Source organism: Cynocephalus volans, chromosome 12, assembly GCF_027409185.1.
Source record: "Cynocephalus volans isolate mCynVol1 chromosome 12, mCynVol1.pri, whole genome shotgun sequence".
NCBI classification, from domain to species: Eukaryota; Metazoa; Chordata; class Mammalia; order Dermoptera; family Cynocephalidae; genus Cynocephalus; species Cynocephalus volans.
The window spans coordinates 38,216,853-38,242,198 of NC_084471.1; the positions used below are offsets into that span (position 1 = coordinate 38,216,853).

At 31.0% G+C, this 25,346-nt stretch overlaps 1 non-coding gene across 1 annotated transcript; it reads left to right on the forward strand.

Moving 5' to 3' along the window:
• The first annotated feature begins 20,554 nt into the window (after positions 1 to 20,554).
• On the forward strand, positions 20,555 to 20,682 carry LOC134361397 (small nucleolar RNA SNORA3/SNORA45 family). Its single transcript, XR_010021424.1, has one exon. It is a non-coding gene; the product is annotated as a small nucleolar RNA SNORA3/SNORA45 family (small nucleolar RNA).
• The last annotated feature ends 4,664 nt before the right edge of the window (positions 20,683 to 25,346 follow it).

The following is a 25,346-nucleotide window of genomic DNA, read 5'->3' on the forward strand; positions in this document are numbered from 1 at the left end:
AAACCAGAGTGGAGAGTTTAAAAACATGATAATGTCTTTCTGGAAATATAATAAATGACAGCTGGCATGACAGATCAATAGTGAAGTAAAGTTCTATTCAATAAGTAGTGAACCATAACAAAAAACAAATATCCATACCAAAAAATTTAATTTCAAAAATGTCAAAGAAAAATCTATACAACTTAAAATATATACATTCCACATATATAACATATACACAAAATACTATAAATATAGTATATATATGCAAATCCATTTTGATATAAATATAGATAGATCCATGACATTAAATTAGGGAAGGACACAAACCAATAGAAATTATATTAATAAATTCTACACTTCTAAAATTAAGAACATCTATTCATCGATGACATCATAGAGTTAAGCCAGAAATTAGGAAAAATATATTTGCCACACATACTGACAAAGGATTCATATCAAATATTATACATATACACAGATACGTATATGTATACATGTGTGTACATGGATATACGTATGTGTGTATATTTCTACATGTTTTTAGGACAAAGACAAACAACTCAAGGGGAAATGGATAAACTTTTCCAGTTCCTTGAGGAAAGGAAATAAAAATGGCCAAAAATTATGTGAAAAGTTACTTAATTTATAATCAGCAGTGGAAATAAAATGACAAGTTTCCATTTTAATCTTAATAGATTAGTAAAAACAAAACAAACAAAAGAGCTTAAATATTTTAATAGCTGGTAAGCACATAGAAAAAGGAAATGCTGCTGAAAAATAATTTAACAATACATTATTTCTAAATATTTATATTTTAGGACATACAACTTGGGAGGGAGGGGTCTTAACTTGTATACAAGGAATTATTTCTCATAATTTTATGGTAGTTAAGCTTGTCACAGCAAAATCTATAAGCCAGAGAACATATCTTTCCACAAAACACACACACATGCACGCACACACATATACACATGCAACATATATACTGTATATTCATGAAATAGAATAAAAAAGAATGAATTAAATTTAGCTGCATCATCAACATGAATATCAAGATACCATTAAAAGGAAAAATCAAAGAAGAAACACATAATATTATTAAATATATATGAATTTCAAAAGCATGGAATCTATAGAATCTATACTCTAGTGTAATAAACTCACATGGCAAAATTGACTTTTTGCCTGAAGAAGATAAAAATAACTCAGAGATATTGTAACCTCTGATAAAAGAATGCTTGTAATGAAATGGTTATGTGTTCTCTCAAGATGGGTAATGGCTACAATAAAATCTGAATCATTGCTTTACTTTATACCCTTTACATATATTATTAAAATTGTACTATGTTTTATAAATATTTAGCGAAAATCAGAAAGTATATTGTTACAAAGAAATCTAAACATATAATGAGAATAAATGATACAACTACATTTTTTTTTCCTGAGAAGACTATTGAAGAAATTCCTATTGATATTAATAGTAAAATTTATTACAAATCTTCTGATGTCTCAATATCCTTTCATATCATAAATACTGCATTATAAAATAGACAAATATCCTCTTTCCATGTTGTGGCTTCTTTTGAGATATCTATATGTCTATATCTATATCTATATATATTGCAAATATATATATTTGTTTGTCATATGAGTGTCACTATTATTTCCCATTTTTCTACATTTCCCATTTTGTCCTACATTTTCCTTTTTGTTCCCTTATCCAAATTTTGCCATTCTTATTTGCCTTTAAAACAGAAATCCTTTCTTGCATTAATTTGGAAATAAACAAAAATAAATAAGAAAATTAATATTTATGAAACATTTCATAGTGCACACACACATTGCATCCACATAGTTTCATGTTAATATGGTAAACCTCACAAAAATCATACATATGTATTATCGATATGTGGAGGAAATAGTAGATATCACATTATATGCTCAAAGCATTTGCAGAAATACTCTGTACTTTATATAAAAAGACAAGGAGCCAAATAATCGACTGTTTTATCCTCTAAGAAATTTCATATATTCTTATTGCCAACCTGGCAAATAACTATTATTTTCTAAAATGTATAATATGGCTAGACTATACTGCATAGAATTCTCAGAGAAAAAAAAGACTTGAAATTATGAGCCTGAGAAGTTGAAGATATGGAATAGGAAGATGACATTTCAAATAATAAAGAAGTAACTTACACAAAACATGGTATTTTATAGTCTGTCAACAATAAAGGAAAACATTCATTTTATGTAAAAACAAAAAAATGACTCAACTTGTACCAGTCATTTTTTAGTAACTTTCTAAGCTAGCTTCTATTTTTTCTTCCTTTGTTTTGTTTGATTTTTCTTCTTTTTTTGCTTGCTTTTATGTCTTATTTTTAGAATGCTGATCTTATGTTTGATGATGCTTTATTTGTGGATATTTTGTGAGGCATTGTTTAAAGATGTTGCTCTGTCATGAATAGTTTTATTCATTTTTACCAGGTACCTAGAAACTTTATAAAATTCTAGGGTCATTTTAAAATGCATTTTGGCTTGAAGCTTAGGACCATTCCCTTTCCTATATTCTCTGCTAAGTATATCACAGCATCTGCTCAATGTATAGAAAAATGGTGGAATGTGCAGATTGTTGAATAACGACCTTCAAATTGGAACTATTTCCTCCAGTATTTTAAAGATATGATTTGAAGATTAAAAAAAAAAAAAGTAAGGCGCATCTTTCCTTTGGCCTGCTATACTTTGTGAATAAATGTTTAGACAAAATAATAATAATAATAATAATGTTGTGTGGTTTACACATTCCTGGTTACTTTTGATATTTTTAATATGTAATATGTGATGGGTCAAGAGACTGATCATGTTAAATATGGTCATGCAATTAATGCTCCAGATTGTTTGATTGATAGTAATAAGAAAGAAAACATTCCTAAAAATTTAATTGTATTTCTGCTTGAATTTTAAATAATTGGAAATATGAGTATATAATGAAACAACAATCTCGCTGCATTAAAGAACGTATTAGATGCAGTTTTACAATTTTCCCATTTCTAAATGAAAAAAAATTACCAATTTAAAGTTAATGGCATTAGCTTTAAAGAGATATGTCTGTGAGGTGTTCGATCAAAAGTTTTCACTTTAATACAGTTCGGCAGTCTACAAGCTATGAAAAGAACTTTTGAAAAAGTACCATTTTACTTCTGGGTTTGTGGTACAGTCAAGTATATGCTCAAACTGATTTATATAGACATCCACATTGATTTATATAGAATTAGAACATAGCTTTAATAGAAAATATTAATGTCCATTAGCAGATTATGTAAGTAAATCAAACTAACGAGGGTTAACTAATTAATTGCTTGCTACAGTTTAACTCAAATTCTCAAGAAGAAATTTGACTCAAGTTTATGTATTGCAGTAAATGCTGATGTTATAACTCTTAAAAGCTTTCCCTACAAAATGCAAATTACTGCAGATACTTTTTCAATTACTAGAGTTGGGAACCACACTGACTTCTCATCTATATTCCTGAGGCTTGAGGTTCGATTAAACTAAAAATGTACAGTGCCAAATACAATTTCTATTAATTTTTAGGCCCATGTGCATTTTGTTAGAAATTTAAATCCATCTACATTTCAAATTTATTTATAGTTGACTAATTAAAAAGTGACTAAGCAAAGGGTTTTGGACACCGAGGAGACTTGAGGGCCTTTTAAAATCACCATTCATAAGTCATATATTCTCCTATAAACAAATCCAGCTTGTGTGTATGTGTGTGTAAAAGAAAATTCAATCTGAATATGAATGTACTTTCTGCCAATTATTTAAAATTATGTTCTAATTCAGGGAAAGGTGATTTTACTCTGCAGTTTTTTCCAGAAAATAAAAATTTTGAAATATTTATGATGCATTTCATTTATAGGCACATCATAAAATTTATTTAGACTCTAAGAAAAAAATTGAGAAACAAATGCAAGTCATATTACAAAACATAGAAGCATGTACGAATAGGACTAGGTGACCCAAGATTCAGGAAAGAAAATACCCCTCATATTTTGTAAAGGATCAAAGAGCTTTTTGTATTTTATAGCAGTCAAATTTCTTTCTCTGACCCAAACAAATTAATATATAAAGGAGCTAAATTCAAATATATTTTCTAGATAAACATTTTTCAATGAAATACCTTCTGATTTTTCTATAGGACTTGTAATTAGTTGTCTATGTTTAGAACTCAACTTTACATACTTGCATAAAAATATTTTGCATTAAAATCATTTTCTAATATATAGACACTTCTATTTACAGAGCTTTCTAAAATAAATATTTCTATAAATTAAGGATTTTATAATTCCATACTTAGACCAAAAGAGAAGCTAACCAAATAGAAAATCACTTCTCAGGGACCCACAAGTTAACTGTGGTGACAGGGCACCTAAAATCTAGAGGTCCAGGTGAATCTGGAGAACAATAAACTTATAGAAATTCTTAAATGGTTAACTTTGACAAATTCTTGAGGTTGAGTTTGGACTAACATGAGAGCGAGGAACTCTTGCAGGCCATAGTTGCAGGAGGGCACCCACACTTTGACGGGTTTTCTCTGCAGGAACTACAGCAGATTCTCATGGTGAAGAGCTGAGGAACGTCTTCTAATTGTTTTTGCATTGGTTGGGTCTTGAAGGAGAGTAAACTTTGTGAAAGACATCCAGAACTTTCTCAATAATAAGGGTCTACTTTGTAAAAGTAAAGACTTAACTGAAGTTTTAGCTATCTTGGAGCAGGTAATATACTAATTCCAGCCCCTTCTAGCCTTCTTATTACACTTAAAGTAAGAGGTGGTGGAGGAGCTAAGAAACACTTTTGATGGTCTCAGCTGAGGGACACCAGTTCTGTGAAAGACTTAATGAGATTAAATCATATGATGACCGAAATCTTCCCCCTCACAGTAGAAAAAGGGTGGGTTATAGAAGGGAAAAAAAAATAAATAAAGAGGGGGACTGTGCTACAAATTTTATTTAAAGAAAAAGGTACAAGTTCTAGCTGAAGAAATGTTCTTCAGATGGCCCACAGTCAACAGGGAAGACAAAAATAAATACACTAAAGGAATTTGAAGCCTCTGGCATTTATAAAAACAGCAAACATTAAAAACAACCCAATTCCTACCTAAATTAACATAAAAATTTATATTAAACTCCTTTTAAACTCAGTTTTTATTACCCTATACATCATGTGCAGCATACAACAAAACATTGCAAGGCATACTAAAAGGCAAAAAACCAAACAAAAGGTACAAATAAAAACAGTCTGAACAGACAAATAAAGCATCTGAACCAGACTCAGAGATGTCACACATGTTAGAATCATCAAACAGGGAATTTAAAATAACTGTTGAGTCTTAATATCTTAAGGGCTCTGGTGGAAAAAATTGACAACATTCAAGAACAGATGAGTAAGAAAATCAGGGCAATAAAAACTCTAAAAATTAAAAGGAAATGCAAAAATTAAAAAAAAATTGTAAAGGAAATAAAGAATGCCTTTGGTGAGCCTCAGAGTAAAGTCTTTGGGGAGAAGGAAAACAACATAGGTGAGACATGTTACCCTGCGTAAAGAAAGGGAGAATGTCACAGAAGGAATGAATGCAGGTAAACTAAATATTTTAGTTTACTTGTTCTTAATTTATCTAAAAGGTAATTGTTAAATGTAATGAGTAGCAGTATACTGAGTGATTAAAGCATGTAGGTAAGTAAAATGAAGTACAACAATTTTCTAAAGAATAGGATGGGTTAATTCAGAATAAACTGTGGAAAAGTATTGACACTACCTGTGAAGTGATGTAGTGTTATTTGACACTTAACATAGATTAATTGTGAATATATACTGCAAACTCTAGGGCTGCTACTAAACACTTTTTTTTAAAGAAGTATAATTGATATGCTAGGAGAAGAAAAAATAGAATCATATACAATGGTCAATTAACAAGAGAGAAGGTAAAATAAAATAAGGTAAAAAAAAAGAAACAAGAAACAAAGAGAAAACAGTTACGAACTTGGTTGGTAGTAATCCAAATGTGTTCAAAGGCATATAATTTCAAATGCTGCCTTGACTTCAGTGAGCTTCACAGGGCCCAAAGGCCTTAGTATGATTTCTTTTGCCCCACCTCTTAGTATTATCACCTTGGTGATTAGATTTTCAACACACAAATTTAGGGGGGAAGGATACCAAGATTCAGACCGTAGCACATGGGATTCAAGGTGGCACCTCACACTTTTGTTACTACAAAGCCTGGCTCCTACCGCTCCTGGTGGTTCACTCTGTTCATCAGTATAACCCACATATGTCCTTGACTGGCAAGTGGTGTTCTTCTCCCCCAAGCTGTAAGTACATATGGCTAATAAACTGCTACCAATCTCATTTTTCCAGTGTCAATATCATGTGTTTGGCCATATCACACTATTTAGGGTGGGAGATCCCTCTTTCACCAAGAGTGAACAGGAGGTAAACAGAAGAGCAAACATTTGAATAATCACTGTAATGTGAATGGTCTAAATACACTAATTAAAAGTCAGTTTTTCAGAACAGATAGAAAACAAGGCCCAATTGTATATTGTCTACAAGAAACCCACTTTATAAATGTAAACACAAAAACAGATTAAAAGTAAAGGGTAGAAAAAAGATATACCACAATAACAACAGAAGAAACCTAGAGCAGCTATATTAATTTCAAAATCAGCCAGTTTCAGAACAAGAAAAATAATCAAGGATAGAGAAGCATTATGTGAAAGGGATATTTTTCCAAGAAGACATAATAATTCATACTGTGTATGTACCTAATAGCATATTGCCGAAATATATGAGGCAAAACTGATAGAAATGCAAGGAGAAACAAACCCACCATTATATCTGATACTTCAAAACTCCCCTTTCAATAATTGATAGATAAGCAAACAGAACATCAGTAAAGATACAGTTCACTTGAAAAATACTATCAATCAAATTGATGTAATTGACATTTATAAAATATTTCATCAAATAAAAGCAGAATACACATTCTTCTCAAGCTTGCATGCAGCATTAAGGAAGATAGCATATTCTGGGCCATTAAACATATCTTAGCACATTTAGAATAATAGAAATCATGCAAAGAATGTTCTCAGACCACAGTGGGTTAAACTTGAGATTAATAATAGAATGATAGCTGGAAAATGCCAAAACATTAGTATATTAAATGCTAATAATTATTACAGCAGAAATTAATAAAATTGAAAATAGGAAACAATAGAGAAAATGAATAGTATCAAAGGTGACTGTTTGATAAAAATAAAAGTGATAAACCTCTAGACAAGTTAACTAAGAGAAATAGAAGTCACAATTTACAAATATAAGAAGTGAATGAGAAAATATCATTACCAATCCCATGGACATTAAAAGGAAAATTTTAAAAAAAATAAATAAATAACTCTATGTCCACAAATTTTACAACTTAGATAAAATTAATAAATTCCTAGAAAGACAGTGGCTATCAAAACTCACACAGGAATAAATAGAATAAGCCTATAGCAATTAGGAAATTTAATCAATAATTAATTACCTTCCAAAATGAAAGCATGAGGCCCAGCTGGGTTCACTGGTTAATTCTGACAAATATTTAGGAAATAAATGGTGCCAATATTCTAGAATCTCCTCAAAAAATAAAAAAAGGAGCAAAGGGGGCACTTTCTAATTCATTCTATGAAGTTAGTGTTATCCTAGTAATAAAACGTGTTAATGATAATACAAGAAAGGAAAATTACAGTTCAATGTCTCTCATGAATATATATGCAAAATACCTTAACAAAATACTAGCAAATTGAACGCAAAAATGAATAAAAGAAATTTAAACCACAACCAAGTGGGATGTATTCCAGGTATGTAAGGCTGGTTTAACATTTAAAAATCAATTAAGGTAATCCACTACACGAAAACACTAAAGAAGAAAATTCATATGACAATATTAACTGTTGCAGAAAAAGCATTTTGTAAAACCCAATGCCCATTCTTGATAAAAACTCTTAGTAAATAAGAATAGAGAGAAAACTTCTGAACTTGAAAAGGAGCATCTACAAATAAACCTCACAGCTAACATCACATATAATCATAAGAAACTGGATGTTTTTTCCTTAAAATTTAGAACAAGACAAGGATACTGCCTCTGAATGCTTCTTTCAACATTATATGGAAGTCCAAGCTAGTGCAATGAGATAGTAAAATTAAATAAAATGCATAGACTTTGGGAAGGAAAACATACAAATATCTTTATTAGCAGATGACATGTTTGTTTATGTAACAAATCCCAAATAATTACAACAACAACAAAAACCCAAAAACAAAAGCCCTGGAACAAATAAGTGAGCATATTAAGGTCCCATGACACAAAGCTATTATACAAAAGGCAATTGTCTTCCTAGATAACAACAGTAAACAATTAGGGTATGTAATTAAAAACACAATGCTATTTACATTAGCACCAAGAAGTTTTTAACAGGTATGTATCTAATAAAACATGTACAGCATCTATATGTGAAAAATAAAACTTGAAAAAAATTTAAAAATCTAAATGCAAGGTATTTTTTGTTTATGGATTATTAGACTCAATATTATTAGGATGTCAATTATTCCCAACTTTATTTATTGATTCCATGCAATCTCAAACAAAATCCCAGTAAGTTATTTTGTGGATATTGACAAAGTGAATTTAAAGTTTACCTGCAAAGAGAAAAGACCCAAGATATACATATAGCACAGTATTGAAGAACAAATGTGGCAGACTGACACTACCTGCCTTCAAGACTTACTATAAATCTGCAGTAATTAAAACTGCAGCAAAAGAAGAGGCACATAGGTCAAATAAACAGAATAGACAACCACACAAATAGACCCATGCAAACATCTTCAACTTATTTTTAGCAAAGGGAAAAAGAAATTCAATGCAGAGAGAATCTTTTAGCAAATGCTTCTAGAATAATTGGACATTCATTTACAAAAAATGAAATTAAACTGAGACCTTATTCTTCTTATAAAAATCAACTGAAAGTAGACCATACATCTAAATGTAAAACACAAAGCTATAAAATTTCAGAACAAAACATGGGCATGTGTAACCTTGGGTTTGATGATGAGTTTATAGATACAACACCAAGAGCATAGTTGGTAAAGGAAAAAATTGATATTAGACTTTATTACAATTAAAATATCTGCTTGTGACAGACATTGTTAAGAGAATGAGAAGACAAGTCATGGATTAAGATATTTTCAGAACATATAACTGATAAAGGATCTATGTCCAAAAGGTACAAAAACCTCCTAATATTCAAAAATAAGAAAACAATCTACCCAGTAGAATAATGAGCAAAAGATATGAAAAAACACACCATCAAACAAGATATATAGAATAAAATAAGCATACAAAAATATTTTAACATTATTTGTCATTGGAAATGGCAAATTCTGTCAACAGTGAGATCCCACTATACACCTATCTGAATGGCTAAAATAAAAACAATAACAAAAAAAACCCCCAAAAACAAAACCTGACAACACCGAATAATAGCAAAAGGTAGAGCAAAAGGAATTCTCCTTCATTGCTGGTGGGGATAAAATATTGTACGTCTATATTGAAAAACAGTGACAGTTTCTTACAAAGCTAAATTTATTTTACCATACAGTCCAACTCTCATGCTCCTGCGTATTTATTCAATTAAGTGGAAAACTCACATCACACAAAAATCTGCACATGAAGGTTTACAGCAGCTTTATTCATAATTTTTAAAAAGAGGAAGCAAGATTCTGTTGAACAGGTGAATGGATAAACAAACTATGGGACATTCATACAATAAAATATTATTCAGAAATGAAAAGATCATGAAAACATAGGGAGAAAACTTAGGTAAAAACAAAACAAAACAAAAACAAAAAAACTAAAAAACTAAATACACTATAAACTTTATTAATAACGTGTCAATATTGGTTCAGTAATTGTAACAAATGTACTATACTAATAAAGATGCTAATAATGGGTGAACAATGCCAATTCTAAATTATAAGAGAGTGTTTATCCCATTAAGAGAAGTAGTTGGGAGTAGAGAAAATTTGAGTTTAAATATGTTCACTAAGAGATAAACAAATTACTTTGTTTCACATCACAATGAGTTTAAGGAGGGCAAGGGTAATCCTTTGCTGAAAAAGTATGTTATTTATTTATGTCCTCCTCCAGCCATTTCATTTTCATTCATCATTAACTCATCGAGCCTTATAGAACACAGGTTTCATATAGAAGTAAAATGGAATATTTGTTTTCAAAGAGCTCCTAACTATAAATACTTTTCAAATAAAATGCGTTCTCAGGAGCTTAATACCAAAGGACAAAAGAGAAAAATAGACATATAATTAAAACATACTATCACAGATGAGGAGGAAACACCTGCTAATGACAATTACGTGTTGAAGAATGAGTAGATTATTATTTTTTTTAATGCACAAATGGAAAGGAAAGTCAGATGGCACTGATAGTATGTACAAACGTGCTGAGATGGGAAGAGTATGTCACATTCTGAGCACTGACATTAACTCATTACACCTGGCTCACAAATTACATGGGGTGTGATGTGCCTCTGCCAGATAGATAAGAAGAAAAATCATCGAGAGCCTTACGTATCATGAGATGGACCATAAGAATATGAGGAAATGAACTTTATGCTGAATGCCATGGTGAGAAGTTGAGGGTGGATGAAGGAGGCTCAATGCTTGTGTGAAATGAAAGGCAACAAGACATTCTTAAATCGATGCAGTTCTAAGAATATCAGATACATTTTCTTCAACCAAACAAACTAAGGTATATGAACTTCTGTGTTCATTAACATTTCAAATGACTTTCATACATTCTGATTACATTCTTCATGAAAAATTGATAGAGATTATATTACAAACATGTCCTAGATATTTAAATCCCTCACTTTCCAAATCTTTGTTTAATATAACTTTATCTAGTAAGACATTTGTACATAATAAGCAAATATTTCAATTGAATTGTAAATTCATAAGGTTCTTACATTAGGTTTTCTACTACCTATCAACTTTTGAATATCTGTGTAATAAGCATTGTGTTGAATTTTTTAAAATAAACAAAACAAGACCATGGGGAGAAAATACAGATGTAAAGGACCTTAATGCTTTCATACCAAGAAGTATAGTCAAGAAATTCAATTTATAAATTTACAGAATAATGTAAAATTAAGGATAGTGAGCTAAGGATAATGCCAGTAGGTATAGTCAACCTCCTGTGACAAATATAGTTGACAATTTTAACAAACACCTGTAAGTTTTCTAACTAAATATTAATAGAATCAGTCTTCCTTAATAAAGATTTACAATCCTCCAATTTTAAGTAAAATTAACAGTCCTTTGAGGATTTAAAACAAACCCATTAATATTATAGGATTTTGTTTATCCTTTTTATCAAAAAATTTAAGAGAAACAACTTTTCGATGGGAGATACAAAGTAAGCATGTGTTGATTTTAAATTTTATAGTAATTAGTGTGTAAATAATGACTTTTTTAAAGTGTTATCTGAGTGAGTCTGAAGACAAGTGTTTTGCTTTTCGACAACCTGTACCTTTATCTTCTTACTCCTTTCAAAGTAGCTCAAAAATGGTAAGCTGAAGAACATATAAATGTTTTATTCCACATTATGGAAGAGAGAAATATTCATTAAATTTTACAGAAGTAGTAGAATCTGAGGCTTAGGAAGACTAAATTGATTGTCCCAAACCATAACACTAGGTAATCCCTTTCTTGATGGTGATAAAAGCAGTAACTATTTGATGTCATTTATTTCGTTACATAAATTGACATACATAGGAACCAAAAGAGTAATAACATTACTAATATCAGCAGTTCTTTAAAATTTCTTAAATTTACATTACTTTAAATTTTAACCTTTCAAACTAAAACAACAATTTGAATTTTTGGATACAATTCAAATATAATGGAACCAAATTGTACAATGTGTAACCCATTTAAGAAGTTTAAATTTGTTTTAATTCACATTTTTAAATACTATTTTTTTCTATAAACACAAGATTTGCTAACTGAGAAGAGGACTAATGAACTGATTAGTTTAATCCCAGACAATTCTGTTTAAAATCTCAAATTGTAGAGGAAAGGAGAGTGTAAGATTTCATTCTACTCCTCCACATTTCTTCAAAGCACAGAACAATTTTTACATAGCTCAGTTTGACAGACAGTCCCTTCTAGCAAGCAGGTGTTTCAAGGTCAGAGCTAAAAACTGTTGGCAGAGCTGTGAGAGGAAGTCCACAGAACACCAGCCAACATGTACTTGGCCTCCGTTTCTCAGTTTGAACAGCACTAATTTCATTCACTGATAATTTTTTAAAGGTAAAATTATTACTGCCTTTGCAAATCTTTATAAATGATTTAAGTTTATTTCCTTTCCTTTTTCATTTTATGCTTTAGCTTTGCAAATAGGGATTTCTCCTAAATGAACAGTCTTTCAAAGCATATCAATCACTGACTCAACTTACTAACATTTCTGAAAAAATCCATTTATGACATATTCTTGGCTGGCTTTTTGGTCTGCAGTAAAAAGCAATCCTCCTACTTAAAAATAGTTCCTAAACCGTAATTCTACCCAGAACTATGTAACATTTATATCATTTTCCTTTTTTTTTTTTTTTTTTCAAACTAGCGGCGTTTGTTAAAACCAGATTAACCTGTTAAAATGCCTAAAAAAGGTTCAATAATGAGAATGAGGATGGTGGCTTATAATGACGATGGTCATACCTTTTGTATTTAGAGGATTATAAGAAAAAGAAATTAATTGGTTCCTTAATTTCACATATAAGACATAGAAAATTCACATTAACGTTTTTATTGTTGAATTGGAGGAGTCTAATTAGAGATAGACACAAAATCAACACATTTTGTCTGAGATAAGTCTTGGCTAAAGATGTTGTTTTAGTCCGTTTGTGTTACTATAACAGAAATACCTCAGACTGGGTAATTTATAAGGAAAAGAGGTTTATTTGGCTTACGATTCTGGGACAGCTGCATCTGGCACGGGCCTCAGGCTACTTCTACTCATGGTGGAAAGCAGCAGGCAGCTGGCGGGTACAAGCCGATCACATGGTGAGAGGAAGCCAGAGAGAGAGAGAGAGAGAGAGAGAGAGAGAGAGAGAAGGTGCCAGGGTCTTTTTAAGCAAGGAGCTCTCGCGGGAACTAACAGAGCGAGAACTCACTCATTACTCCCCCCTCCCCCAGGGAGAGCATTGATCCATTCATGAGGGATTCGCCCCAATGACTCAATCAATTTCCAACACTGCCACATTGGAGATCAAAATTCCACATGAGTTTTGGAGGGGACAACACATCCAAACTCCATCAGATGTACTTTCTAATGGTTACTATAAAATAATCGAAGTTCTTGTAAGTATAAAAATGCTAAAACATCTTATATTTTTTAATGATACATTACATGCAGACTTCTTTGTTCTTTGCTAAATAGTTGTCAAAGGGAAAAAATAATGTTTCTTGGAAATAAAAATTTAAAGAAAATATTACAGCTTTAAGTTGTATCTATTGGTAATGGGAAAATAGATGTGAAATTTCAGTAAATTAAATAATGCAATAAATTATCAGTTCTTATTTATATGAACCAAACCACATTTATTACATGTTTAATAATTCATTTTTAGTGTTTTACATTATCTATAGTGCCACTGAAATATTATGTTTCCTCTAATTATGAATGCACTGTGGGATTAAAAAGCCTGTTTAGAAATGTTCATATTTTTTGCATTATGTTTTATATAAGTTAAAATGCAGTAATAAAATGGTTATATGTATGATTGTGATTACATAAATTATATGCATGTATAAATACACTGGTTTTAATACTTAATATTATATTTGAGCTATATCTAAATAAATATGTGAATAGCATCTTCATTTATAAAAATTTACTTTGTGTTAATTAGCCCTTTTTTAATCTTTCTGAAGATTTAAACTTAGATAATTTATTTTAAACTTTTTTTGTATAAACATAAAAAATGCAAAATTCTAAGCATTACTCTAGCTGCATTCACACATTTTTATGTACTGTCTTCTTTATTATTCACTTCTCAATAGTTTTAGAGCTCCCTGTAATTTATTTTTGTTCCATGGATGATTACAAGTTTTACATTTAATTTCCAATATTTGGGGATTTTCCAGGTACTTTAAAAAAATACATTTCTAATATATTTTCATTGTGATCAGGTAACATACTTTGTTTAAATGATTTAAATCATTTTCAATTTTTTGAGAGACATGTTTCATGGTTAAGTATGTACTCATCTTAATGAATTTTCTATGTGCACTTTGAAAGCATATATGTTCTGCAGTTGTAGTGAGGATCAAACATTTATATATGTCAATAACGGTTAGTGGTTGATAGTCCACTACGTTCTTATGAATGTTTCTATCTATTTGGCTTATCCATTTCTGGGAGAATAGTGCTGAAATCCACAAATGTAATATACAATATATATAGACACACACATGTAGAGAGAGAAGGAGAGAGAGAAAGAAAGGGAGAGTAGAAGGGAGGAAGGGAGTTTGGGTAAGAATTTAACATATACTAAGAGATTGATTTGAATTTTTTCTTTGTTTCTGACTTTATAAAAATCTATTAAGAAAAGATCTATATATTTTATTACCTGAAACTACTTGTTTATGAGAATTATTTTTTCACAAAATATTTAAAAATTCTGCCATAAAATCACAGCCTGGGCATAAGATTAAGTATGTTTGACATGTAATGAATTATTTATTTATTTTTAAATTTTTGGTCAATTTTACTTTGCTTTTTCTCTGTTAATTTTTCATAAATCTTACCTTTTAAGGTATGTGCACAGTGGTATTTTATTTTATGTTTAATCAGCTTCTCATCATATGTGGTTTATACCAACTTTCTCATTCTTAGTTTGAATATTCTTGTTTGTTTGTTTTTTTTATCTTAAAAGAATTTATATATATATATTTTTAGGCCAGACTCTGATGTCTAAATAAATTTTACTGGAATTAATTATGGTTTTCTTTGTTTTATTGCCCCCCTCCAACTTTTATTTTCCTTAAGTATAATTCCAAACCTGTGGTCAGGTCACTCATTCATTGGTTTTCTAGTATAATGAAACTAAAACAGAGCTGTTCTCATTTTTACGCACCAAACATTAGTTAGCAAAACACTAAGTCAATGAGCAAAGCTACAACATACATACTTGGAAAGGTATTATTTAATCATAATTCTGACTCTAGTAGGAAAAAACAGACACGAACTTAATACACTTTTATTTCTAATAATGCGTGCATATTTTATTTACAAGTATATGTTTCTCAAGTATATTTTAGCTAGAAAATGATAGTCCACAGTAATAGAATGTAACTACTAACTTGGCAATGGTTCCTACTCCTTGTGGTTATGAATCTGGTCTCCATCATCCTTATCCTACTGTGCTCTCTGACAGCCAGTAATGCAAGGTAGATTTAGCAGCCTGTTTTAAACCTCTGGAATGTGTTTTTCCAAGAGTAAGTACCAATATCTATGTCTACCTCCCCAGTATATTCTTGCAAGTTCTTTGATTAATTGCTTGGCTCTCGGGTTGATTAGTGGAATGTCAGCCTCTGCTATATGTATGTCTAGTGTTATTTTCATGACATCTTATAGTCAGACTGCTTTTCTTCCTGAAATACAGTCTATTTTTTATTTACTCTGATTGACAAATAATCGACCTTATTTAATCTTGCTTAACATTTTTGTCAGTATCTCTATATACTTCAGAAACCTTCAGCAGTATGAAAAATTGATATTTTGTAAGACCGTGTGAGACCATGCCTAGTATAATTACATATTGAATAGCTTTTTTTAAAATTCACTTCAATCAAATAAATAAGGCCCATTCTTATTGCCAAGGAAATTTAGAATCTGAATTGCGATGTAAAAAGAGATTTCTTTATTTATCAAAAATTAGCTTTATACATAGTGTTGTGTGTGTATGAGAGCATGTGTTTGTATATATATCTACACAAAAACATATATACACACTTCATAAATTATATATATTCACATACATATTATATACACATATATATGTTCATATGTATACACTTCACAAATTGATTCACAAAAATTTTTGAAAGTATAAAATAATATTAATATTTAGGTAGTTCTGTAATAATGGCTTAACTCTTACTACATGTGTGGCATTAGGAAAATTGATTAACTTTCCTAAAATATTAAAATGAAAAAATACTAATACATTGCTCATATAGCTATTATGAGGCATTTATTTATATTTTTATTTGTATGGGTCAGAGTAATGATTTTTAAAATTCTCTTAAAAAATGCTTGTAATTTAAAAAATACATTGGTATTAGGACAGTCTCAAGATAAGTTGAGAGTGTTTCTCCTGTATATTTTTTGTCTTGTTAATAATGGCCTTTCTAACTAGAATGAGACATTTCTCACCATGGTTTTAATTAGCATTTCCCTGATGATTAGTTATGTTGAGCATTTTTTCATGTGCCTGTTGGTCATTTGTATGTTTTCTTTTGAGAAAAGTCTGTACAGGTCCTTTGTCCACTTTTTAATTGAGTTATTTGGGATTTTTGCTGTTGAGTCATTTAAGCTCCTATATGTTCTGGATATTAGCCCCTTGTCTGATGTTTAGCGGTCACTTTCTCCCATTCTGTAGGCTGTCTCTTCACTTTGTTGATAGTTTCCCTTGCAGTGCAGAAGCTTTTTAGTTTGAGGTAATCCCATTAACGTCTTTTTGCTTTAGTTGCCTGTGCCTTTGTAGTATTGCTCAATGAAGTGCTGCCCATTCCTATTTCATGTAGCATATCTATTTGTTTTCTTCTAGTAGTTTCATAGTTTCAGGTCTTAAATTTAGGTCTTTCATTCATTTTGGGTTGATTTTTGTATATAGTGAGAGATAGGGGTCCAGTATCAATCTTCTGCATGTGGATATCCAATTTTCCTAGCACCATTTGTTGAAGTGGCTGTCCTTTCCATATTGCATATTTTTGGCACCTTTGTTGAAAATCAATTGCCTATAAGTATGTGGGTTTATTTCTTTGGTCTCTATTTTATTCAGTTTGTCAATTTGTCTGTTTTTATGCCAGTACGATGCTGTTTTGGTTAATATAGCTTTATAGTATATTTTGATTCCATACAAATTTTAAGAGCACTTTTTTTTCTATTTCTGTGAAGAATGTCATTGGTATTTAGATAGGGAATGCATTAAATGCATAGAGTGCATTGGGTAATATGGACATTTTGATGATGCTAATTCCTCCCAACCATGAACATGGGATATCTTTCCATTTATTTGTGTCCTCTTCAAATTTTTTCACCAATATTTTGTAGAGTTCATTGTAGAGGGCTTTCACTTCCCTCATTAAATTGACTCCTAGATATTTCATTTTTTTTTCTTAGCTATTATGAATAGGATTACCTTCTTGATTTCTTCTTTGTCTATGACACTGATAGTTTATAGGAAGGCTATTGATTTTTGTGTGTTTATTTTGTATGATTTTGTATCCTGCTGCTTAACTGATTTCATTTATTTGTTCCAGTAATTTTTTGGTGGAATCTTTAGGGTTTTCTATGTATAGCAATATGTCATCTGCAAATGGGGATAGTTTGACTTCCTTCTTTAAGATTTAAATGTCATTTCTTGCTTTCTCTTGCCTTATTGCACAGGCTAGAACTTCTAGTACTATGTTGAATCAGAATGGAGAAAGCGGGCATCCTTGTCTTTTTACTGATCTTAGAGGAAAAGCCTCCAATTTTTGTCCATTTAGTATGATTTTAGTTGTGGGTTTGCTCTGCATGGCCTTTATTGTTTTAAGTACATTCTTACTTTACCTAATTTGTTGAGAGTGTTTTTATCATGAAAAGGTGTTGGATTTTACCAGGTGCTTTTCTGCATCTGTTGATTGTATCATATAGTTTTCTCACTTCATTCTGTTGACATGATGGATCTCGTTTATAGGTTTATGTATGTCAAACCATCCTTGTATCTGTGGTATGAATCCCACTAGATCATGGTGTATGATCTTTTTAATATGTTGCTGGATTCTGTTTGCTAATAACTTTGTTGAAGATCTTCATATCTGTGTTCATTAGGGAGATTGGTCTGTAGTTTTCCTTGTTCATTGTGTCTTTTTGCAATTTTGGTTTGAGGGTAATGCTAGCCCCATAAAGTAAATTTGGAAGTATTCCCTCCCATTCAATTTTTGGAAGAGTTTGAAAAAAATTGGTATTAGTTCTTCTTTGAATGTTTGGTAGAATTCAATAGTGAAGTTATCTGGTCCTGGGGTTTTATCTGTTGGAAGACTTTCTATTACTACTCCAATTCCATTACTCATCATTGGTCTGTGTAGGTTTTCTAGTTCTTTATGATTTAACTTTAGTAAGTTGTAAGTGTACAGGAATTTATCATTTCTTCTAGGTTTTTCAGTTTGTTTGCATATAGTTGTTTGTAGCAGTCTCCTATGATCCTCTATATGTGTGGTATCAGTTGTAATGTCCCCTTTTTCATTTCTGATTTTATTATTTGTCTTCTCTCTTTCTTCATTAGTCTAACTAAAGGTTTGTAGATTTTATCTGTCTTTTCAATCAACCAACTCTCTTTCATCAGTCTTTTGTATTATTTATTCTCTAATTCATTTATTTCTGCTCTGATCTTTATTATTTCTCTCCTTCTACTAATTTGAGGGGTTTTTGTTCTTGTTTTTCCACCTCCTTGTTTTTACATAATGTTGGGTTGTTTATTTAGAGTCTTCTTTTTTATATAGGCATTTATTGCTATAAGCTTCCCTCTTAGAACTTCTTTTGCTGTATCTCATAGGTTCTGGTACATTGTGTTTTCATCTTCATTTGTCTCCAGAAATGTTTAATTTCCTTGATTTCTTCTTCAACTCATTTGTTGTTTAGGAGCATACTGTTTAATTCCCATGTATTCATCAGTTTCTAGTGTCCTTTTTGTTGCTGATTTCTAGTTTTATTCCATTGTCATCAGATAAAGTAGTTGATACGATTTCAATTTTTAAAAATTTCTTCAGACTTGTTTTGTGTCCTAACATATGGTGTATTCTTACTTAAAGTAATGGACATTTATAAAACATTTCATATTAACAGCTGCAGAATTCAAATTTCAGTAGCCACTTGTGGCTAGTGCCTACCATATTGGACAGTGTTCTAAGAATATCTATTTGTGGTTAAAGCAACATTATTTTTACATTACTTTTCCTTACTGTTCTCATCTTTTGTACACTCTATTGCTATTTGGAAAATTAATAACCATGATCTAGGTATTATAACTATCAATTATAATAATTATTAATTGTTTCATGTAGCAATTATAGAGAAACTAGATGCATGTATACTGATATGTAAATACTGGTGAGACAAAGGGATGTCCTCAATAGAGTGTTAAAAAGGTCAACAAATTGTCCAACAGTATGAAGAGTACAATTTCATTTTTGTAAATAATATGGATTTATGTGCATATGTGATTGTTTGTTCTGTTTTTCTATGTGGTTTTCTACATATTTTAAAAAAAATTATAAAAAAGAACCTGCTGACTGTGTTTGCTGATGGAAAGTTTGAAACAGAGGAGAGTAGATAGTCTGGGACATTCTCTCTGCCTCCTGGTATTTATACTCTTATACAATCCCCTCCTCTTAAGTGTTGGTGGGATCTGTGACTTGCTTCTAACCAGTTGAATATGGCAAATGTGATGAGATACATGTGATACTGTGACTGTCTATATAATAGTCTTTATAGTACTCTTTATAATGGCATGTAAAAGGTCATTTTTGATGTTTTCATATTTATAGCATTTGAACAAATCACACTGAGGTGCATATACTAGATTCTCAATTTATTAAAAGTGTAAATAAACAAATAATTTTTGACTAAATAAATACTAGTGAAAATTTTTGAGCTTTCAACCTTGTGAAGAGACTTCCCTGGCTGGCTTTGAAGAAAAAGCTGCCATGTTATGAGCTCACCTACAGAGCAGGCTACGTATTAAAAAAACTAAAGGCACTGTCCAGCCAGTTAGTAAATAACAGAGGTAGGCATTCTGGTAGCCTAAAAAGAAACTGTAAGTTGCCAAAAACTATGTGAGCATGGGAGCAGATCATAAAATAGAAAAAGAGTAAATGAATCTAAAAATGCAGGTCATGGTCAGGTCACGTACTCAAGTCTAACAAGTTTTAAATTCACCATATTGGCAATAGGTAAAAAATGGAAGGCTCTTAATTGAGTGTTTTTTAGAAATATTAATGATGAAAGAGGGAGAGTGTTGGATGACTGTATCAAGCAAGGAGGAAAACCACCATCTCCTACAAAAATAACAGTGAGCTGGTTAACAATTTGAATCTGCAAATTGAATATGGAGAAAGGAAAAGAAAGGATGATCGAAAATTAGATTCATTGTATTATATACCAGAATCAATATTCAAAAACTAATTTAGAGCTGAGACTACAGTCACATCCTGACACAGCACTTGTCCTGATGTGCTAGAGTTTTCAGAGATTATGCTGTTCTTGATTCACTGGCAGAGGAAATCAGTGGCTCCTTCATACCCAGCTCAGAAGCATTCCCTACCTGGGTCCTACAAGATGTGGGTTGGCAGATATCTTTCTTCATACCCAGCAGGGAGTTGGTACCTGCCATTGTCTATTGTAAGCTCTTTCTCTGTTCTTCTAGGGCTACTATAAAGTTCTGAAAAAGGGAAAGTTCCTAAGGCAGACTGTCATCATGAAGCTCAAATTCTTTAGAAGTGTTGAGGAGAATATTAAGGGCATATATCTGCAGAGGGTGGGAGAGGGCCTGTGCCCTGGTTGCTTGAAGTCACATGGAGGGAGGTTCCTTGAATGCAAAAAAATGCTTTAAAAAAGAAAAAAATCTAATATAGAAAAAATATTACTTAAAATGTCACAAAACAGTGAAGTTTTGATCTAATAAAGATGTGCAGATATTTAAAAACAAAAATAACAAAACTTCATTCAAAGACATGAAAGACTACGTAGATAAATGGAAATGGAAAAATAAATATGTTCATGTATATAAGGCTCAGTATCATAAAAAAGACAATTTTCCTAAAATGCAATCTGTATAGTTAATCAAATTCCAAAAGTTTTAATAGGATTTCTAGAGGAACTTGTCAAGAATAATTAGAATGAGCATAACTAAAGCAGTTTTAGAAGAAGGTGGATGGATGAGTTATATTCGTTACTAGGATATATTATGTAATTATACTAATTTAAATAAGGTATATTGACACAGAAACAGATAAATGCACTAATGAGACATAATAGAGAGCCCAGAAATAGATTCACACAATTGCAGCAGGTTGATACATGACAGAAAAAACTTTAGAAGTCATCTGGAAAATGATAAATACAAATTGTGCTGGTACAAATAGTTTCTATAATAATAATAATAATAATAACAACAACAACAACAACAATAAATGAATCCCAGTGTTGCTGAAAGTAAACTCCACGGGTAATAGATAACTGAATGTGAAAATAAAAATATTAACTATTTAAAAGCATATATAGGGCCGAGCCTGTGGCGCACTCAGTAGAGTGCGGCGCTGGGAGCGCGGTGACACTCCCGCCGCGGGTTCGGATCCTATATAGGAATGACCAGTGCACTCACTGGCTGAGTGCCAGTCACGAAAACGACAAAAAATAAAATAAAATAAAATAAATAAAAAATAAAAGCATATATAGGAAAACATCTTTAAGCCTTTGTATTGAGAAAGAATTCCTAGAGACATCAAAGGAAAATCATAAAACAAATAGGCTGAGAAATTTAAATATAACAAAATGAAAACATTCTGTGCATTACAAAGCAACAGGAAGGTGTTTATCGTATATAACCAAAAAAGGATTGGTGTCCATGAAATGTGCTAATAAATGTAAAGCATTTTGAAAAGTATATGACACATAATGAGCACTATATACCTGTTAGCTACAATAATCACTGTGTTTTTTGTTTTTGTTTTTGTCTTTTTCGTGACCGGCACTCAGCCAGTGAGGGCACCGGCCATTCCTATATAGGATCCGAACCCGCGGCGGAGCATCACTGCGCTCCCAGCGCCGCACTCTCCCGAGTGCGCCACGGGCTCGGCCCAATAATCACTGTTTTTATGAATACACAAACAGTTTCTTAAAAGCCATAAGAAACATAACCTAAGAAGCATCAGCTTTTATGAAAGTGGGCAAAGAATATAAATAGTAATTTGAAGAAAGAAAAACAAAATATCCAATAAATATGTTCCAATCTCACTAATAATCAGGAAAATACAGATGAAATGTCATTCATTTCTATTAAATTGGCAAAAATTAAAACAACTTTAATAACAAATACTAGCAAAGATGAGGGGCAATTGAAATCTCACTAAATAGTGGGATAAAAAATCAGTTCAATTGCTTTCTAAAGTTATTTTGCAAAAGCTTAGCAAAACTGAAAATATACATATTCTATAGACTGGTAATTCCACTACTAGAAGATACCACATATAACTTTTGTACATCTGCACAATGTGACATTTACAACAATATTCACTGCATTTTTGAATATTTAAGAATTAATATTAATCTAAATATCCTGTAAAATTGATAAATGTTTCATACAATGACATATCAAAATTTATAAACTAGAAATATGGTATCAACATGAATAAATCTCAAAAACATAATGTGAAAAAGATGCAGAAGGGGGTATAAGATATTATGCCTTTTCTATAAAATTTTAAAACTTGTAAAGCAGTGTTATATATTTTGTGAATAATGCAAATAAATGATGAACACCAAACTCAGAAAAGTAGGTACTTCTAAGATGGAAGGATGGACATGAGATAAGGAAAACAGAAGTAGAAGTCTTCAACTTTTAAAGTTATACTTTATTTGAAGTACAAAAATAAATATAAATTAAATAAGGTAAAATATTAAGATCTGACCAGCCATATGAGAGAAACATGGATATTTGTTAAATTGTTCTCAAATATTTAAAGTATGTTTAAAATATTTCATAGCAATTAAAAAATAAAAGGATTGGTAAGCGTAGAGAGAAAATATAAGCTTAACCTTGATAGTTATCAGATTTGATGTAAAAGTTAAAGACAAGAAAGACCAACGAATATTGGGAGAATAGCACAGTAATCCTGTCCCAGACAGGAAGGGAATATTCAGAAGCAAGAGTTTTGCTGGGAAATGAATTCAGTTTGCCGAGATGGAGTTTCAGGTACTTTGGATATCTACAGCTAGTGATACACACCAGGAGTTGAATATAGAGACAGATATGATAGGAGAGAAGGTTTTGGAAGTTATCCATGTAGAAGTGATAACTGAAAGTATGCAATTTGATTAGATTGGCATTGGAAGAAGAATAATTGGGAAGAAGCAAAACTTTGAAATTCTTCATTTGTAAATGGAAATCCAAAATTGCCAACAGAATTAGATAATAAAGGCGGATATAAATGAGAAAGGCATTACCAAAATAGAATTAGAAGAATGTGACAACAGTGTATGGACATGAAGGAGTAGGGGTGTTTGATAAGAAAGCAAGTGAGAAAGAGGATTCAAGAATATCCAAAAAATTACGTGCCTGAATAATATTACTGTCTCTGGTATTTTTCACTATTGAGCCTCCTAACTATTCCTTCTTTCATAAGTTAAGGAAGAAAGTAAAGCAAGTAAATCCAAGTAGACAGTGGCAGCTTTATAACAATGTAATGTGAAGAAAGCCTTGCTCTGACACTTTCATACTTCAAATCAATTTGTTTATAGCAGAAATAAATTTTGTTAGAGAACATATGGCTTTATGTAAAAAGAGTGCTGCAAATACTTAGTAGAAGTATTCTGTGGTTTTGGCATCTGATGGCATATCATTTCTTTCTACTCTACCTTCAGTCTTTACTTAAAATATTACATTTTGTTCTATGTACTTATATTTGTTCTGACATAACTTTGTAACAAAATGTGTTCACATGAGTTCTTATGGCTTAACAATAATGTGATGACATTTTTCTTTTAAAAATAATATTTACTAAGATGGATAATCAGTTCTGGCAGTAAAATACTTTTGTATATAAAGGAAAAACTCTCTCTTAAAAAACTAAATGCATTAAAAAGTAATAGAAAATTCTCCAGCCCTCAAATTTTATACTTATAGTCCATGACATAGAAGCCTATGAGAAGATGTGCAAAATTATTCTAAAAACACTTCAGCTCCAAAACATCAAATATGCTTGACAAAATATAGCTAACAGCATACAAAATACACACCTGAATCTGTAAGGACGTAAGGAAATGTTCCAGAGGATGTAAATCATAGAAAGCTGGAATCCACTGTGATAAGCTAGTGCTGAAAGTCTTGTAGACCTAATAGCTGCCCAGGAACCTGGGATAGAGATGGGAGACTTTGGTTCACTCCAAGTGAAAAACTGGCACACAGATCCTCTCACAGAATATCTCTAATTTAAATAAAAATAATTTAATAATAATAATCACTGAGTTTAAAAGTTCAGAAGTGAGAGTTAGCAGGTTATAGAGAGGACACAAAGACATAGAAAAGAAATATAAAAGAGGTTGAGAGATGATATAATGAAGGTTCATCATGGTTTCTGAGGTTCTAGAATAGTGAAAGATGATGGACATGAAGCTGGATAAATACAAAAAAATTCATCCTCAGATTCATCATAATAAAAATTCAAAATACCAGTGACAATAAAGAATGTCTTTAAAATAGCCACAGAGAGAGACAGACAGAGATAGAAAGAGAAGATAACCAATAAAGAATCACAACTGGCTTTCAGAAAAGTAAAAGGAAAAGTTGAATTAATAAAACTAAACCAGACAGCAAAAATTGCTTTAAAGGAAGGATAGAAAGCATAAATTAACGTGGTAAAAATAATTTCAAATATATCATTAATGATGATACTGAGAAAAATTACATATATATTTAAATTCAGTCATATATCATATAAAAATATTAAGCAAATAAATAAAAGCAAAGAAAGGTATACTGAAAAAAGAGATTTATATATATGGCAGTTCATGATAAATATAAAGATAAATTATCTTAACAAATTTATTTGATAAAATTTCATCCCAATATAATTAAAGGCAAAAAGGGTCACTACATATTGAAAAAGAGGGTATATAGATATTGTAAACATGTACCCAACTAATAACACACAAACCAAAAAGGATATAACTATTAGAAAGTAGAAAATACACCATTAGAGTGGGA